Genomic DNA, 20451 nt, shown 5'->3' with positions numbered 1-20451 from the left:
GTGTTTTGTTTAATGCGCATTTAATCGTGTGAGTGTTTTGAGTAACTACACGCTCGTGTGTTTTGGATATATTTTTTCCTCATTTCTTCAACACTTTGTGTTTTGAATATTTCCAACCCCGTGACACCGTTTGGTTGATTATACCCCTACGGGGAAGAAATTTTGTGCTTTCTTTTCTTGTTTCTGGACAGAGGGGGTAGGGAATTACCCTTTATATATTTCTAGGGTGGTATTCTCTGTCACACTATTTTTTGTCTGAACCTCAGCATGCAATCCTCTCAGGAACATGAGCCTTTTGCCAACATGTCCCCGGGTGAGGGTCCCTCTCACCGTACCATTCCCGCTGGGGTAGACGCCTTATTCTCGCAAGCAATTTCGCACGCTTTGGCCCCTCTTAGAGAGACTGTGGCTAAGCTCACAGAACAGGTGTCCAAGGGTACGGGCATGTTTGGCGTGACGGGAACGGAGGATGATACTTCTACCCTTTCGGCTCCCAAGAACAGGCGCAAGCGCGACGCGGGGCACCTGGAAGATAGCGATTTTTTATCACACTCCAAGAGTGCGCGCGCGCATACGCGTTTACCCTCCCGGGAGGGTCGATTGCCCGGAGTAATGGGTGACATGCTTCACCATCTATGGAACCCTGATTCTGGTTCACCTAAAGGCATCCTGGGTGGTTCAGACGACGATTCATCATCATTGGATGATGATTCAGGTCGCCCTTGGCGTCCTAATGCTACCCTGCCGGATCATTCTGACCCTGGGGATTCGGACTCAGATATGTTTGAACCGGAGGGTATCTACCATCCACGTTCCTCTGAGTGGCGGCCGGACCTCACGGTTGCAGAGTATGGCGCCAGTAAAATTAGGCAACCTTTGGACAAGGAAGTGCGGGCTCGTTTACGGGCCGAATGCCCTCGCCCATCGTTGTCTGATAAGGTCGCTTTTACTCCAGATATTGACCCAAAAATGTGTACCTTTTTTGCAAAATACATTAAAGATCCCAAGAAAGGAATAGACCGCTCCTGGAGGGCATGCCAGGACAAGCTTCTGGATGTGTTAGGACCCTCACACAGATCATTCAACTGGCAGAACACGCCAAACATTCAAACACTCCCCTGCAAACAGACATTGTCGCAGGATGGGCCCAGAGAGCTGTCTGTCTTCTGGGCAATGCGAACTGTGCCATTTCTGCGGAACGGCGCAGATCTTTATTAATTAAAATCGATCCCAAATTGGGTGAACTTTCAAACTCGGAGGCAGGGGCTATTGCCCAAGGCAATTTATTTGGCGACCCTTTTGTTAAGGAGCTGGGTAAATTCGTTGCTACTTTTTCGGCTCTGGATAAAGCCCAGTCTTCCATTAAAAAGATTTTTCCCAGTAAGGTTTTTGGCGGGGCCGGACGAGGCAGGGGTCGCTCTTCCGGCCGTCCTTACCAACAAGGCCCCGGTTCCTACCGAAACAACGGGTGGCGTGATGGCCGACAGGGAACATTCTTCCCCAACAGAGGAAGGGGAAGAGGCAGAGCTTCCAGATCCGCACGTGGAGCAGCCAATGCCCCAGGAGGTCCCTCTGGTAAGGCTTATCCCTTTTTCCCCTCTAAATTTCGGAGGGAGATTGCGGAGTTTCAAGGTCAACTGGAGACGTATTACATCAGACGCTTGGGTTTTACAGACGGTCTCGGGGTTTCAAATAGAATTCTGGGGCACCCCTATTCAGGGGAAACTGCCACCACCGATAGTGTTTTCTGCAGCAGACTGCGAACTCATAGATTTAGAGGTTCGGGATCTTCTGGACAAGGGCGCCATAGCCCTCTCTTCCCGGCACCCCAGGGGTTTTATAAGCAATATCTTCTTAGTAGAAAAGAAGGACAAGGGGTTTCGGCCTGTCATCAATCTTCGAGCATTCAACGAATGGGTTGTTTATAGGCATTTCAAGATGGAAGGTATTCATTTGCTCAGAGACCTCCTTCTACAGGGGGACTGGATGGTGCGCCTCGATCTCAAGGACGCTTACCTCACCGTCCCAATTTTTTCCCCTCACCGCAGATTCCTACAATTCATCTGGAACGATCAGGTATTCGAATTCACCACTCTCCCGTTCGGTCTCTCGTCGGCTCCGTGGTGCTTTACCAAGATCCTCAAACCAGTGGTGGAAACACTACGGTTGCAGGGCATACGGCTCATCATTTACCTGGACGACATCCTCTTATTGGATCAATCCAGATCTCAACTTTTGTCCAATCTGAACACAACTATTGCTCTTTTCCAGGATCTGGGGTTCGTAATCAATCGTTTATTCTATTTTTGACTCTACTTTCACTCTTGTTCTGCCTTTTCCCTGTATTTGGCAGACATCTGAAAGTTTTCATATGGATCCTTACATTCCAATGCCTTGCGAGCTATCAAGGACCTTACAACACATATATATATATAAACGCGCTATATATACCATGCGCGTTTCCATCTGCATATACTTTTAACTGGTTCATCTTTTTACAAAATAACTTTTTTCGATCGAGTGGATCGGACGTTTCCAAAACGAGCTTTTGAAATAAACAATTCCGTATTTGTAGTCCTTTATAGAGGCTAAAAACTACAGGCGTAGTCCGTTTTTTCTTTTCACTACTTACGAACCGGCAAGTTCTTCCGGGTTCATTTGTCACATTTCCTCGTAAAACACCGGCACAACGTCGGACCTTTGTTCGACAAGGACACGGGTCTCGAGGGTAGGTTAAGAAGCCGACTGCTAAGGAATGAGAAGTAAGTCATTTCTCTATGCTTTTCCTGACTTCTTCCACCTCTTCTTTAATGTCGATCCCTGTACCTGGACAGAGCAATTTAACCATCGACATACAAACGAGTATCTATTTATATACGCTTAACTGTCCTTTATAATTAATCGACTCGGATGGGTTTGCTAATCACTACCTACTCTCCCCGATCACTGATTAGATTCAGAACAGGATATTTTTCCAGTCCCACACTGTCATGAGCCTTGTTATAAACGATAATTTTTTACAATAATACGAATATTTACGAATACAATCATTTATGTAAAATCCCTCTTACCATCCAGTTACGATTAATTTCTTGAGATGATCACTGATTTCTCCATCAAGAAAGAATCCCTGCAACCTACAACTATTACTATAAATTTGATATAATCACTGATTTCTCCATCTACACTAACTTATGATATTTTCTTCATGGACGATGGTTTTCTCTGTTGAGATGAATGTCATATGTTTGCTGATAAGGATCGCCATGCAGAGTAATACTTGTTTTGGCGTTCTGTGAATTACTGATATGTGAACAGCTTATTACACTAACTTTTTTTATGCACCAACAGAATATTAGTTCCTTTTCCTGACCGTGATCCTTTTAGCACTGTCCTGAAATTGGGGATGGTAAGCTAACTCTCATATATAATTTTTCACTAGAGTGAGACACTATAATCTATACTAACTTCACACAAGCACTAATCTTGCATCTTTAGTGACATAACCTGATATTGAGTTTTGTTTTATCTATTTAGGGCGACCTTTTATACAAGTAGAACTAAGTAAGTGACTACTTTTTCCTAGATATTGTTGAACATTAGTTCTGACATTTTGGAGTAGATTTTCTATTGGTCCTGAGGAAGCGTCATAGGATCCGGCTGGACCATCTCGACGCGAAACATGTAGACCTGTCATCGAGTGATACCATATAGTGTTTATCCTCGTTTGTTTTGAGAGAGGGTGACCATTATTTATCACCCGGACTCTCCACCCTGTTTTTAATCTTGGTCTTCATCATATAAAACTGATTAAAGCACGAGTGATATTTATTGATGAAGAACCAATTTTAATCTATTCTATTCACTCCATTTATTTTTGGGTTCTTCAAATTGGACACCTCTTTTTTCAAACTATTTTGAAGGTGCGACTATTCAAGCACCCCGGGTAAGAGCTCCCCCTTGGGGGGAGCCCGTTAGACATTGCAGTACCAGCCTAACGAGGAGCTGTCCCAATGATGAAGCCAGTCATCCATTGTGATGCATGAGGGTTCTTGCTCCTGTGTATATATATATATATATATATATGCATATATATATAATTGTTCACCCTGATAATTTCTCTAGATAGGAACAGTGTACTCTGATTTTCACAACGTTATATTGGGAGGCTGTACACTGGACCTGTAATCTCCCGGTCCCTCTTCTATTAATCCTTCGTAATCAATCAACAAAAATCGGAGCTCTCTCCGACCCAATCGTTAGTCTTCCTGGGTTTTCTCATAGATTCTCGTTCGGCATCCCTCAGTCTTCCGTCCACCAAGATATCCAAAATAAAGAAGGAACTGAGGAAAGTCCTTCAGCGAGACAGGATTTCACTTCGCCAATTGGCCAGAGTTGTCGGCCTGCTTTCTTCCTCAATTCAGGCCATTTTCCCAGGCCCCCTACACTACAGGGCCCTTCAACGCCTGAAGGCTTTCCACCTTTGCCGAGGGGTAACTTATTCCGAGCTCATCTCCCTCTCTCAGGAAGCGAGAATGGAATTATTTTGGTGGCTGGACCACATGGAAGCATGGAATGGCAGGGCCATTTTTGGAGCAGCCCCGGATCTGGTGATAGAGTCAGATGCCAGTCGCCAAGGATGGGGGGCTCGATGCGGGGACATTTCGTTTGGGGGACGCTGGACTCCACAGGAGCTCACCATGCATATCAATTGTCTGGAACTCCTGGCAGGGTCGTTTGCGATATAGTCCCTAACGAGAGACAAAGTCTCATGTGTGGTTCTTCTCAGGATGGACAATGTATCGGCTGTCCAGTACATAAACCGTCTAGGAGGGACGCGATCAAGAGCTCTAGCGGAACTAGCAAAGGACTTCTGGCATTTTTGTCTCCAACACCAAGTCTCGGTCACGGCAGAGTATCTTCCGGGGGCCCAGAATGCTTGGGCGGACTGGAACTCCCGATTTCTCACAGACTCCAGCGATTGGCAGTTAAACCGATTGTTTTTTCAAGCGATCATGACCCGTTGGGGTCCCTGCACAGTAGACCTCTTTGCGTCCAGGTGGAATGCTCACCTTCCCCAATACTTCAGCTGGCGCCCGGATCCAGGAGCTGCGGCAGTAGATGCGTTTCGCCAACATTGGGGGTCTCTTCAAGGTTATGCTTTCCCACCGTTTCTTATGATCCCGCGAGTTGCAGCTCAGGTTCGCAGACAGGAGGCGACAATAGTTCTAATAACCCCCTGGTGGAGGTCTCAGGCTTGGTTTCCGACTCTTCTGGAGCTCTCTTGCGAGTGCCCCCTGCGTCTCCCAGTTTTTTCTGCTCTCCTACGGGACCCGTTGGGATCTTATCACCCCCTGGTCCTTCAGGGTCATCTCTCTCTCATAGCTTGGAAGATTTCAGGCATCGTTGGCAAGACGGCCGACTTTCGCAGGAAGCTAGAAACTTCACCGCGCAGGCCTGGGCCCCTGGGACATGCAAACGATACAGTTCAGCATGGAACAGATGGTCTCGTTGGTGTGTGGACAAACACCGTGATCCCATGGGGGCCAGTATTACAGATATCGCAAATTTCCTTGCAGAATTAGCGGAGTCTGGTCTTGCTTACTGTACGATTAATTCTTTTCGCTCAGCTATATCTGCAGGTCACCCCCGTGAACATCCATGGATCTGTAAGCTCCTCAAGGGCATCAGACTTTCTAGACCTCCTCAGGCTTGATATACAAATCTCTGGGATGTAAACATAGTCCTTAATCTTTTGTCCTCTTGGCGCGATAATCAGTATTTATCCCGGAAGGAGTTATCTGCCAAATTGGCCATGCTTATATGCCTCATTTCATGTAAACGCGTATCAGATATCAGGGCCCTGGATGTATCAGCCCGTGTCTTTACTCCAGAAGGAGTCACGTTTACTATTTCTAGGAGAACAAAGAATAATACCAGGTCAGTATCCTATCCATCTTTTCCGGACTCCCCAAAATTATGCGTGGTTAGATGTCTCAAGGTCTATGAGGAAATAACCGCAAATCTTAGACCTCCAGGTGAGAACCAATTATTAATCTCCATTAAAAGGCCGTTTAAGGCGGTTTCTTCTCCTTCCATTGCCAGATGGATTCGTTGAATCCTGTCTGAGGTAGGTATTGATATCCAAGTTTTTGGCGCTCATTCTACACTGGGGGCCATGGCTTCGAAGGTCATACAGGTTGGGGGTAGATTAGAAGACATCATGCATGCCGCGGATTGGTCTTCGGAATCTACTTTTAAGAAGTTCTACTTTAAACCAATTCATGAGGCAGCCTCACTGGTGGTTGGTAAGCTTTGAACTTGCATAATCCTCGCCTCCGGTCCTGATATAGAATGCGAAATTTCCTAGCTATCGTGAAGGAAAGTTTCAATTCTATTAAGGACACGGAGGCGAGGATTATCCCACCCACATACTACTCTCTAGTCTTCTGCCACCCGAACTCTTGTATCTTCGTATTGAGGTGGTATATTTGCATGTATACCTTATTTATTTATTTCCTTGCTCATGTATCTAGTTTTCTTTAAACGATGTTGATAGTCTCAGGCTTGTTGTTGTGATTCAGGTTATGACATATATGTATATATTTTCTTGTTTTGCTGGCATTGAAATGCGACACTACGTTATCAGTTTCGGTCCTAATTTCACCGTATATTTTTTAGGTCCCCAGACTACACCCAGTTAATTCGAACAAGATTTCCGCAGTGAAGTCGAGGAAGTGTGTCGCAGCTGAGGCTATTTATACCAGCGTGAAAGGTGGAACCTCATTGGATACTGGTTACCATGGCGGCGGCTTCATGGAACTTGTGGTTTTTCTGTTCATTTTGTGTTTAACTTTGAACTTAGTGATTAATAAAAAGTGAAGAAAGATATGCATAATCCTCGCCTCCGTGTCCTTAATAGAATTGAAACTTTCCTTCACGATAGCTAGGAAATTTCGCATTGTATGTACATTGTCTCCTTTCAAAATAGACTTACACCATATGAGGGTTTTTGAGATGGAGTTGGAGTGCACTTGCGAGGAGAAATATCAAGTGTTTGGAAGGAATGTTTTGGTGAGCAATATGACTCTGGGTACTACTATATGTAGATTCCATGTGTTCAAGAAGGGCACCTGACGAGGCATGCCCTGTTGAGAATGACAGACAGTAAGTGATTTAGGAAGAATAGGAACACATCATATACATCACATACATACAAACATAAGTTACCAAATTCCAGTACAAACATTTTAGGCTAGGGATAGTTGTAAACTAATGTAAGTAGTGAAACGCTTAATACATGACATGCTATAAAAAGACAGACTGTGGGTTCAAAAGAAAAGGCACGTCATATTTAGAACAAACAAAAACTTATTACTTAGGAAACTTATACACATGCTGCATTAAGTTAGCTGTGCTGAAACACACAAGAGGCCCAAGCCACATTAGAATTAGAGTTTTTCTTTAAAGCTGCACCAACTGTCGCTTTCAAAATCTTCATTTAGCACGAACACGGTGGAACAAACTGGTGTATCCTGCCTTAGCACAAGGGTCCTAAAAACCACAAGTCATTTATATCTTGGTGAGGGGAACTGTGTAAGGGTCAGATAAGCATTTGCACAAGGCAGGGCTACCGTGAGCATCATGTAACATATGATCACTTGTTGTGCGGGAAAGATAGAGATGCAGAATGACGCCAGTGTTACTTACCCACCCATGAGGTGATCAATAATCGTGCAGGTGCTCTTGTCAAGAGGTACCTCTCCCCTTAATATCTTATCTGTACTGCTTGTTCTTGCTTACGTCAATGCTGAACTTGTCAGCATAGTTTTTTTGTGATTTTTAGAGTATAAATACCACTGCTTGTGAACTAGAACTTTGAACTTCAGTCATGGCCTCTATGTTGAGACTGCCTGTTGTTCCCAGCTGAAAATTGATTAAACCTATGTTACTGTGTCAAATTGATCTGTCTAATTTTATTAACAGATTTCCCTCTAACATAAGGGATGTTCATAACATACATACAGAACCTGTGAAGTACATTATAGGACATTTGTGGCATCCAGTTACGACGTTATAAGGTGTATTAGGTACATGTTTGGTATAAACAAGGGATGTACACTGCAATATATAATATATATGGTAGAACAGGGTGCACTGTGTGATATTTGGGGGGCAGAAGGGGACCGTTATATGGTTAACCTTGGGTATTTGGAGTATAAACGAGGGCCAGAGTTAATTCACCGAAAGTTTTCTGCCAGTGAGGGGTGCTATGAATCTCCCAGCTATTTAGTAGGTAGGGTGTTTACAAGGGATTATTGGGGAAGTGTAGAATATTTAAAAAATAATATGGGGTAATTTGGTGCATAAATCATTACAGTGGAGAATATAGTTGTATGTGAGGACTTGCATGGTAAAATGGAGTGTGCTATTGGGCTGTTGTGGTGTGTAGAATTATTATTATGAGACCTACGAGTGTATGTGGGGAATGTTGCAACATAAGTGTTGCATAAGAGAGCTGCTGTTGGACTGTTATGATGTGGAAATGGGTTATAACAAAACCAGTCGGTACATATGGGGTATGTTGATATAGGTGGTATGTAAATGGTTCATGGGCAGGTTTGGGTACACACACACAGTATTATGTGACAGGTATGAGGGCTATCACAGAACACGTGGGGTGCAGTGTGTTAATATGTTGGGACAGTCAGTGGTACAAGAAATGTTGTGTTGGACAATAGACATGTCGGAGGGTTATTTTTATCTAGTAAATGTTTATGTAATTGAATTATGTGGTTTGTAATAGGGTAATTCAAATGATGTATTTCACATGTGTAAAATAAGGCACTGCATGCACACAGTCTTGTACCATCTGTCATCCGCCCAATTAATGTTCAGCATTCCGTTCCTCCTCAGCGTGGTTCCCCTACATCGTCAATACTGATATATTGTATTGTAATAGTATTTATATAGCGCTTACTACCCCTTACGAGGCGTCGAAGCGCTTTTCGGCGAGTAAGCACGCTACTCTGGAACCCAATATTCAAATATAAGTGGAAAATATGACAGAAAAGTTGAGGAATATATGCGGGCAGTTGGATCTTTATCCGGGTAGTTGGCTATTTGAAGAGATGGTTGATCTTTGTATGTGTTACACTATTTGCAGCTGTTGTAAATCTGGGGGATAGCTGTGTGTATAATAGCAGAGCTAGGAAAACGCGAGGTGCATTATAGTAAGGAAAGCTGACTTGCATTGTCCGCTTAAGCTGACCTTAAATAAATTATGAGACAGGTAAGTTATATAAAGTAGATGTATTTGGTGCAATTGTGATGCAAAAGGTGATTTGGATTTTGAAAAATCCAGGTTGTTTGAGGTGTATGTGGCAGCGGGGTGCTATTTGAGGACTTAATAGGCATGTTAAGACATAAATGAGGCGTGAACCTCCCACCCACCGGCCCTTGGAGGTAGTCTCTGAGCTACATAAAGGACTTGGCAATCAATCCACATGACATAACGGGCTGTTTAAAGCTGAGGTGTAGGAAGCATGATTGGAAATAGTGTACATATATTACAGGTAGCCAACGGATACACAGTGGGTGTCATGGAAAAGTGACCTTAATATGTATTAAGCAAATTTGGGGTATGTAGGTGGGACACAAAACATAAATATGGTGTACTGGGCAGTCAAGGTATATCATCACATACACAGTATAACTGGCAGGTACTATGGCTGCCAAACATTTAAATTTGGTGTGCAGTCAGCAGCTGATGTGTATTATGCACATATGGACTGTATCTGATGTATGTGCTGTCGAGGCATTCATTAGGTTGTTAATTGGTTAGCCCGGAAGTACACTGGGTGTTTAGTAGGAGCATCCATTCAATGAGCTCAGTCTGTTTTGATCTGCAATAAATATTTTTATAGTGGTTAAAACATGAGAAACAGTAAAGAACCTAGATGTATTATGAACTTACTTATTGTTGGCAAATGGCTCTCCGAAGGGTCACCCCAAACTTTTTGTCTTCCTACTCCTCTTTTTCTGACCTTGTTTTTGTTGGCTTTAGGACTCTGATCCATTTGCTACTGCTAACCAGTGCTAAAGTGCATGTGCTTGCTCCGTAAAAAGTGGTAACATTGACTTAGGGGACGCGCTTCAGGCACAGCTGATCCGGGGGCCGGCACAGACTCACATCAAAGGGCAGGAGCCCTTTAAATCTTCAATAGCGCTCCCGCCTCGCGGGACGCGCTTCAGGCACAGCTGATCCGGGGGCCGGCACAGACACACATCAAAGGGCAGGAGCCCTTTAAATCTTCAATAGCGCTCCCGCCTCGTGGGACGCGCTTCAGGCACAGCTGATCCGGGGGCCGGCACAGACTCACATCAAAGGGCAGGAGCCCTTTAAATCTTCAATAGCGCTCCCGCCTCGCGGGAATCGCTTCAGGCACAGCTGATCCGGGGGCCGGCACAGACTCACATCAAAGGGCAGGAGCCCTTTAAATCTTCAATAGCGCTCCCGCCTCGCGGGAATCGCTTCAGGCACAGCTGATCCGGGGGCCGGCACAGACTCACATCAAAGGGCAGGAGCCCTTTAAATCTTCAATAGCGCTCCCGCCTCGCGGGACGCGCGCGGGCGTGCCCGGGCCAAGACCGGGCCAAGACAGGCCCGTCTACGCCCGTCTTCAACCGACTGAGGCCGGGCCGGGCCGGGCCCTGTCTCTTTACTCCTTCATCCAGATCTTGGAGCCTGATCTGGCCTAAGCCACAGCTTGTCTGCTAGAAGGAGCGTCTCGCTGCCAAGAGACCGGACACAACCAGAATTTCCAGGTTATATCTTCCTGTTGTTTTCTATTTCGGATTATGGGGAAAAGAAAGGCTGCTGGCCCACCGGCTCCATTGGAAGGTACAAAAAAGCAGAAAAAGCGACCTAGGAAATCAACTATTAAGTCTGCTCAAGGGGAACCGAAATCACTTGATGAGATTGATCTACTTTTTGAGGAGGTGGAGGCTATACTTAATAGCAAACTAGGTTCTCATGGCCTCTTGTCCCAGAAGAAGCTTCCACTCCAACCTAAAAAGATCCAGGAGTTCTTCACCAAGAAAAAGAAAGTTCAATCAGCAATTTCTGGGGGCTCAACAGATTGCGTAGGGTTATTGACTGCTAATGCCACTGCCCCCTCACTTCAACAGGGTATTGTGGCATGCAGCAGTACCTCTAATCCTTCACAATTCCAGGGGATTTTGCAAGTGGAGGAAATAGAACGTATACCCCTACCATTGAGTCCTGAGATAAGGTTGGCCCCTAATATTCCATGCAAAAATCGCTTTGAGCTTCTGTCTGAGGAAAGCGATTTGATTGAGGCCCACAACCCCTATACAGCTGTCATAGCTACTGAAGCTGCCACTTCCCCTCCTATTACTATTGACATGTATTCCGATTTGTCTGCCAGTGTAGCTAAACTGCCTTTAATTCTCCAGAGAGTAGATGAAATCAAGGAACTAGTATTGCAGATAACTAAAATGCTTAAGGGGAATATGGCTCATCAATTGGGATGCAAATGTCAGAAATCAGAGGCAGAAGGGGCAGGTGGAACCTTGGTAGTTGATTCTGTTACATCTAATGCTAAAATATGTGAGGGGCCAACTTACCATGCCCAGAGATCAGGATCCTATAGGAGGGCCGTAGAAGGTAACACTTCTTCTCACATTATCCTTCCTAAAAATAAATACACCGGGGGCAACAGTATTCCCCTCGGTGGAGATAAGATAAGGAATGGGGAAGACCCTATCGGTAGTTCCTTTGCACCACCGAATTGTCATTCCACTACGAGGCAAAATCCTACTACCAATATACCAAAAAATAGGGATAGCCCCTTTCTAACTAATAGAAAGTTACTTGTTAACCCTCTAACTAAGGATCCAGCTTGCACTTTCTCCTCTCGAAGAATGAACAGTGCTCTAGACGTGTCTCCAAATAGTATTAGTTCTAGACACAGAGCCAACACTCTTTTCCTAACTAATGTCCCAAAGTTGCCATCCAGGTCTGTTGAGGGCCAAGAGTCCAGACTTAACAAGGTTATTCACTGGCTACGCAATCGGCAGGGATGCCTTTCAGTTATACGCTCGGACATTCTAAAAACCGAAAGATGGAGCCCCTCTGGGTCAAATCTTGATGTAATTATGATTGTGTTTTTGGATAAATTCTTGGCAGACCAACTTATTGACTCTGTTGCACGCAAGGGACAGCACAAGGAGCTAAAAGGAGGAGGCATCAGGCTAGTTTCTAATCTAACTGACTCCAAACAGGTTCCTGTGTCTGGTCCTACTGCCAATGTTATTGAGAGAGGCTCTAGGGAGAAAGGCGTATTTTTGCATCATGGTTCTGTATGACTGCCTTCCGCCCAGAAAGCCGTAATTCAGGATAATTTAGTGGCATCCTCAATAGACAAATCAGACAAGACCCTTGTTAATGAGCCGAATTATAAACATGGGACTGTAACGAGAACCAATGGGTTATCCATTATGACTTGGAATCTTGCTGGCCTTGCTAGGAAACTGGATGATGTGGACTGGGTTGCATACATCAAGTCACAAGACGTGTGTCTGTTTCAAGAAACCTGGGTCGAGGGCCAATCAAGTATGGATGGGTTTCTCTCTTTTAATATCCCTGCACAGCCATCAGAGAAAGCAACTGGTCGTGCAAAAGGGGGACTTTTAATTCTTTTAAATTCAAAGCTCCAATGTGGTTATAAGGTTTTAGAATTTGATTGTCCCGACTTGATGGGCTTACAAATTTATTTTCATCAAAATGTTAACATAATTCTTATCAATGTTTATGCCCGCTCTGTTGCCCGTGGTACAGAATCACATATTTTAACTTTACTCTCTGACTTTTTAGACACGATACAAACTAATTCCTATTTAATTATCGCAGGGGATGTTAATTGCACTTTTGAACCCTCTGCATTTCTTAGTGATTTAACTGTGGAAGAGGACGAATTATGGGGGATTGCACAATTGGATGGTGATAGTTATCCTCCACGCTCTCGTGTCGCAGCACAGCTCGCTACATTATGCTTAAAGTTTGGCCTAAGGGCCTGCAATGGTCGAACCCCTTCTGATTTAAACCTCGCACCGACATTCCTGCGAGGCTCTGTGGCCAGTGTAATTGATTATTTTCTGGTGGATGTGCATCTTTGGCCACTGCTGCTAGACATGAGGGTAGATTCAAGATGCGAGAGTGATCACTTCCCACTGCTGCTTACCCTTTCTGGGAATATCTTTGGCAGAACCTCAAATACGCAACCATCAATGGTCCCTCCCCCTATTTTAAATATCGCTAATACAAAGGTGAGATGGCCTAAAGTCATGTCAAACCCCTATTTGCTACGTAAGATTTATCAAGTGTTTTTAGATAATTTGTCAGCTTACGAAGACCTCGAGCCCGAAGCCATCCCACTTCTTGATATCCACGAAGATATGATGGTCAAACTTCAAAGTGTTTTTTATAAAAAGGCAGCCATGGTAAGCCGGCAACACGGGGGTTTATCTAACAGTAGATGGTTTAATTATGCATGTATGAGGGCTAAGATCAAGCTAAGAAAGGCCATAAAGGCCGGGTCCACGGGGGCGATCAAACAAGCAAGATGTATGTACAAAAAGGCAATTTTACAATCAAAGAAAACTTGGGAAGATGTTATTTGGCAGGATTTGTTAGATGCTACAAAAGCAAACAACAATACGCTTTTCTGGGAATTGCTGACTAAGCATGAGAGAGGGGGTAGGTCTAATCTAAGGAACCATATTCAACCCAGAACCTGGGTGGAGCATTTCTCTCTCTTGTATGAAGGAACTATCTCCACTGGGGCTGTTGACTGTGATAAAATGGGATTAGACCCCCTAATTCTACAAAACACTAACCTTGCCACTTCTCCACTCGATGGGAATCTATACAACTCTGAGAGTTATATTTGTTTCTCCTTAGAAGAAACTGCAGAGGCTATCAACTCTTTAAAGTCAGGTAAAGCCCCAGGTCCTGATAAAATTCCAGGCGACCTTTATAAATCAGAGTTATCTATATGGACCTGGTACATTAACCTACTGTCAAATAAAATCACAAAAGGAGGACAGATCCCTGAAACGTGGAAGGGTGCAGAAATTATCCCAATTTACAAAAAGGGTAATGCAAATCTTCCAATCAATTACAGACCGGTCAGTTTAATTGATAATTTACAAAAAATCTTTGCCAAACAGTTGCTAGTCAGACTATCGAGCTGGGTGACGGAGCAGCAGATCCTTTCACCGCTTCAGGCAGGGTTCCGCTTCAGAGTTAGCACGGTTGACCAGGCTTTTAGGTTGACCGTGCTACACTGGAAATATGTAGTCTTGGCAAAGCAAACTTTATATGTCATTTTTGTTGATCTGCGTTCTGCTTTTGATTTGGTCCCAAGAGATAAGCTTTGGGGAGTGTTACACAAAATAGGGGCACCACCCGATATTATCCATCTATTAATACGCATGCATGAAGGTACATATGCGCAAGTAAGATGGGGCAATCAAGGCGAATTGATTAACAAATTTCCAATTAAAAGAGGTGTCCGTCAGGGATGTGTGCTTGCACCACTTCTGTTTTCTTTATTCATCAACAAGGTGGTCCAAGAACTATTGACATGCCAGAACGATACCCCCACCCTAGTCAATCAGAAAATCCCAATTCTCCTTTTTGCGGATGACTCTCTATTGATTTAAAAAAAAACTATGGGGTTGCAAATTCTTGTGGACAGATTTAAATCATTTTGCTGGAACTTTGGTTTGGAGCTGAACACGAAGAAAACGAAATTGATGGTGCTTCACTCTGGCCCTCGTAAGAAATGTACTATGAGGTTAGATGGAGCTATTTTGGACCAGGTTAGCTCCATTGACTACTTGGGTGTAAGACTTACAGATTCACTCCTTTGGGAGGAACAAGTTGGCAAGAGTGCTGGGCTCTTGCAACACCGGGCAGCATCCATATTGCGCCTCTATAGGAATACGATCGCTAAAGTTGTGTCTCCAGCAGTAAAGATTTATGTGGCTAAGGCACAGGGTGCTGCTGTTTACGGCGCAGAGATCTGGGGCACATCAGATAGTAGTAGGATAACAAAAATTGAGAATAGCTTTGCACGGGCTTTATGTGCTTGCCCTATTAGCACCCCATTAACCCCCCTATTTTTAGACCTAGGGTTTAAACGAATAGCTGATTTAATTATCTTACGGCCTCTATTATATTGGGTGAGGCTTTGGGTAGTTCCCGAACTGGCCATATATAAGTTTTCTCTATTAGAATTGTTAAAATGCCCTAACTCGACGTCCATTCCATGGATCAAATACGTATCCGGTTGGTTTTGCACGCTGGGATTGAGGAACTTTTGGGAGAATCCCCAGCAACTCGTGAAGTCCCATGTAAAAGTACTGAAAGGAGCTTACTGGTCCCACATACGTAATAATTACATTTCTCAAAAATCGAATGGTCATTTAACTAATTTGTTTATTGACTTTAAATGGTATCCAGAGTTCGAACTATATTTAGATATAATACCTGATCTACTAGGCAAAGGTTTGTATGCCAGATTTCGATTTGGAACATTACCTTTGAAGGCCTTGACGAGCAGATGGGGACCCAAGTTAAGCTCTGATATCTGTCCTGTATGTGGCACTTCTTCCGAAACAGTAGAACATTTTATGTTTTTTTGTCCCGCTTACTCAATCCCAAGGTTCAAATGGATTCACAAAATATGTCGGGAATTGAACTTAAGGAAATGTATTTTAGCTTTGAGGATTTTAAAAAGCCATAATTCAAATGTGACAATTTATGCAGTAAGTACGTTTTTAGTAATGGCATGGCGCATACGCATTTTTTATTTACAATGATTTGAAATTGTTCCAAGTCGGGCAAACATGGACTCTACTTCTTTTTTTTAAACTCTGCTATGATATTATGATGTTTATTTATATTTATATTGTACTGTATTATATTGCTTTGATGGTCTGTGGCCGAATAAAGCTTATGTGTGAAATCTAATTGACTTATCCACAGTTGGCATGTTTAATTTACTTAAATGTCCCTAGTTAAGTGGACTACCTGTGTCCAGAGCCTGTAACTTAAATGCTACTAGTGGGCCTGCAGCACTGATTGTGCCACTCACTTAAGTAGCTGTTCCAACATGGCTCTGGCCTGCCATTGCAGAGCCCCTGTTTGCCGTTTTAAACTGCCATGTCGACCTGGCAAATTAAACCTCTTGCCAGGCCATAACATTCTTTTTATGGGCGAGTGCAAAGCGCTCTGTCCATAAAGTAACCTCTCTTTGGGCTTCAAACCAAGCCCAGGTCACATCAGTCTCTTTCATTGGTTCCTGGGCTTGCTCTTTAAAATCTGCTTGCTTTTTTTGTGAAAGGCATGCATACGTCATGCCTTTTCCAGTGTTTAGCCCGCCTACACAGCACCGGTAAACTACTAGAAACATACGAGGCTCGATGTTTTGAGCCTGGTTTCTGGACTACTTTATCTGTTAATTTTCCCTGCAGCGCGATCACACTGGGGTTTACATAGCACGATCGCGCTCCGTTTTTTCGTTTTCAATTTCAGCGCGATCGCGCTGCATTTTACATAGCGCGATCACACTTTGTTCTTTTTCTTTTCATTTGTGTGGCAAGAAAAGTTAGGTTAGGAGTTTACAGCGCAAATAGCTCCAACTCGAGAAAATGCGAGCCCCGTTGCATTGAAAATGCTTGTTTTAATACATACGTCACCCCTTAGATAGGCCCTGGACAGCCCAAAGGGCAGGGTGCTTTATATTTAAAAGTTGGACATGTACTTCCAAGTTTTACATGTCCAGGTAGTGGAAACACTCCTTAAATCGTTTTTCTCTACTGGAAGGCCTAGCTCTCCCATAGAATAACATTGAAATTGCTTTATTATATTTTATGAGTGTAATTTCAGATTGGGAAGAGATGGGACCCCCACGTTTGGTGTCTCTGGAATATCAATTTAAAATCACAATTTATAGTGAAGTTGGATTTTAAATTGTAATTCTGAAAATGCCACTTTTTCGAATGCTGGCATTTTCTTACTTTAGCCATTTAGTGCTATCTTCCTGTCTCCGAATACACGTCTGTGTGGGTGACAGCTAGGCGCTTGTGCAGTCTCTCCACACAGCCACACAAAGGCAGTATAGGCGTAGCTGATGAACCATTTACATCCTTATGGCCCATCTAGGCAGGATGGAAGGAAGAAGCTGACACACATGAATAGGCTGTGCCTTGATTCCTCACAATGGGCTGCATAACCCCCCAGTAGTGCATCTGGATCCTGGGCAGGTTCTCTGTGCACTTCAAAGACCACTCTTTGAAGCCTCCCCCAGTTCAAAGGCACCATGAGTATAATAACTGGACTTTGGACACCACCAACTCAGTACACTTCTGGACCTATAGATACTATGCCAGGAAGAAGGACTGCTGTACTACTGAAAGGACTGCCACTCTGCTGGCCACTGCTCTGCTGTGTTGACCTGCTGTCTGCCACCCTCCTTGCCTGGTAGTGAGAAGGACTGGACCTGAATCTCTCCACCCCAGAACCAAAGTGGATCCGAGGTCTTGCTGGCTTGCCTCCTGTTCTTCTGAAGTCTTAGGAACACAAAAGACTTCCAGCACATCACCTACAGGACCTCAACTTTGCTTGCTGCAAGTCTTGCCCTGCCAAGTAGTGCCAAATCTAGTCCTGGACTCTTGGAAGTGGGTGTAAAGTGCTGCAACTGCCAGACCTGTGCATCAACGTCATTGTGCCAGTTGAAACTGGTGAATCTCCATTGACGCTGCTGCGAGAGCGACACCGACGCTTCGTTGCTGTTGCAGGGACTGGCCCGCCTCATCACTTCTGGAACCGCATTGCCGCCACTGCGTGGAAAAACCCTTCGCAACACAATCAGAAGTTCTGCACTTCTGTTCAGGGAGCCCCTTATAAGCCCTTCTGTGTCTCCAGTATGATGGATTTTGCTATGTAATTTCCAGCCTGGTGTACATGTTCCGTTGGTCAGAGCGCCCTATTTTCCCTTGTGCACTGCATACTATTGTACACGTGCGTACTTTGATTTGTCCTCCAATGTGTACTTCTAAGCTCCCCACACGGCTGCAATGTATTCTGATTTGTAAATCTGCAGTGGCGCAAAGCTTTACCAGTGACAGCCCTGGAAGCTGCAGTGGCACAAAGCGCTACCAATGACGGCCCTGGAAAAAAAATGTATTGCTCTGCCCCTGCGCAACCTGCCAACCTTTGGAATCTTTTGCATCCAGCAATTGTGCCCCTGTGATTAGAATTTTTCTTGCTTGTTCCAATATTTGGACTGTGAGTTTCTATCCAGGGCATTTTTTATCCACATATATTTAATAAGTTAAATATTTTCACCTTATTACATCTGAAATTCCACACTGTTTTTGATTAATAACCTAGGGCCAGATGTAGCAAGAAACAAATTTGCGAATCGGAAATTCGTATGCAGAATGATGCGAATCGCAAGGGGGTCGCAAAGACCCACCTCATTAATATTAATGAGGTGGGTCGCAATTTGCGACCCCCTTGCGATTCCCTGCAGTCACAGGTATGGTGGCCTGCTGGAGACAGCAGACCTCCATGTCTGTGACTGCTTTTTCAATAAAGCTGTTTTTTTTTTTTTGTATTGCAGCCCGTTTTCCTTAAAGGAAAACGTGTTGCAGACAAAATAAAAAATGAAACCATTTGGTTTCGTCTTTTCAGAGTAGGCATTGGTCCATTAGACCACTGCCTGCTCTGAAAAAACATTTTGTGCGGCATTCATAAAGGGGAAGGGGTCCCATGGGGGCCCCTTCCCTTTTGCGAATGAGTTAGCACCCACTTCAAGTGGGTGCTAACTGCGAATTGCTTTGCGACCGCTTTCGCGATCACAAAGCAATTCTGCATTGCGGTGCGAGTCGCAAATAGGAAGGGAACACCCCCTTCCTATTTGCAAGTCGCATTCCCATTTTGCGAGTTGGTACCGACTCGCAAAATGGGAATGTGCATCGCGATGGCCGTTTTGCATCGCGCAAACTGCGATTTTCGCAGTTTGCGCCATGCAAACCGGTTCGTACATCTGGGCCCTAGTGTATCAGGCATTTCTATTTGCATTTCTTTAATGCAATGTGGAATGTTGTCATCCTAGTACATCAGATTTTCCCTTGTCTGTTTACTTTAAAGGCTGCTGCTTTATGAGGGATGAGAATGGCAGGTACAAGCCTCCTAAAGCAGATGAAGTCTCTTCAAACTTCACACAACCGCATTTCTCATACATGTGTATTATTTTTAACTTTGGACATCAGATTTTCCCACGCCTGTTATACATTAAGGGTTTGTGAGGGTTGAGCGTGGTAGGCAGAAGCCGGTTAAAAACAAATTGAAGTATCTTTCTTCCAAAATCACAGAACCGGATTTCTTCAACATGCGTTATCTTTTTCAACTTTGCTCATCATATTTTCCCTCTGCCCATTATACTTTGAGAGTTGCTGCTTTATGAGGGTTGAGCGTGGGAGACAGAAGCCACATGAAGTAGATGAAGTCTCTTCAAACTTCACATAACTGCATTTCTAAAATACATATTATTTTCAACTTTGTACATCAGATTTTCTCTCGCCTGTTATTTATTAAGGGTTACTGCTTCGTGTCTCTTGCCTGTTTCACACTGTGTTGTCGCTTTGTGTTTCTAGTGTGTGAGGTCTGAGCGTGGTAGCCAGAAGCAGCTGGTGGTATGGCACTAGGACCATGAGTAATATGTCTATGGGCAAGTGTACCAAACACTGTCTTTTGCTATCCAACTAGTGCCCACGTCACTGCTTCTCCCACAAACACCCGCACTTTCCCAGTTCACCACCCCTGCTCGATGACTTTGAATTCCATGTATGCCAAATAATGACCACCTTTAAATAACTAGCGAAGACATTGTCGGCCATCTCACCAGTATCTCTTTTTTTTTGCTAACTTTGGTATTCAATGTCAGGATCAAAGAATGGTTATGAGAGACACAGGTGATGTTTTATTTATGTAGGAACAAATACAGAATTGGAGATGGAGTCGGTTTACAATGCCTGGTAGCACACAGAGAACAGGGTTGGCCAGATTAGTCTGATGATCTTATCTGTTCCATCATTGTGTGTCTGACTCTTCCTCTGACTTGCAGCCTGCCACGAGAGGACATGATTTCCCTTCAGAAAAGGGCATATGGCAGCTGTGGAAAAAAAACATTTATTTGTTCTTCTAAACAACATAATTATTTCAGACACACCAGCACTATTTCCAGTTAAGCCTGATTCAGGCCCTGATGCCTTGTTTGTCTGGCATGGCATGCTGCAATGGAAGTTGCACTTAAACATATATTGTTGATCATGTCTGTCTGCCATCCTGCCTGT

The sequence above is a fragment of the Pleurodeles waltl genome, chromosome 1_2, assembly GCF_031143425.1.
Source record: "Pleurodeles waltl isolate 20211129_DDA chromosome 1_2, aPleWal1.hap1.20221129, whole genome shotgun sequence".
Lineage (NCBI taxonomy): Eukaryota > Metazoa > Chordata > Amphibia > Caudata > Salamandridae > Pleurodeles > Pleurodeles waltl.
Note: the sequence above shows the minus strand (reverse complement) of the source record.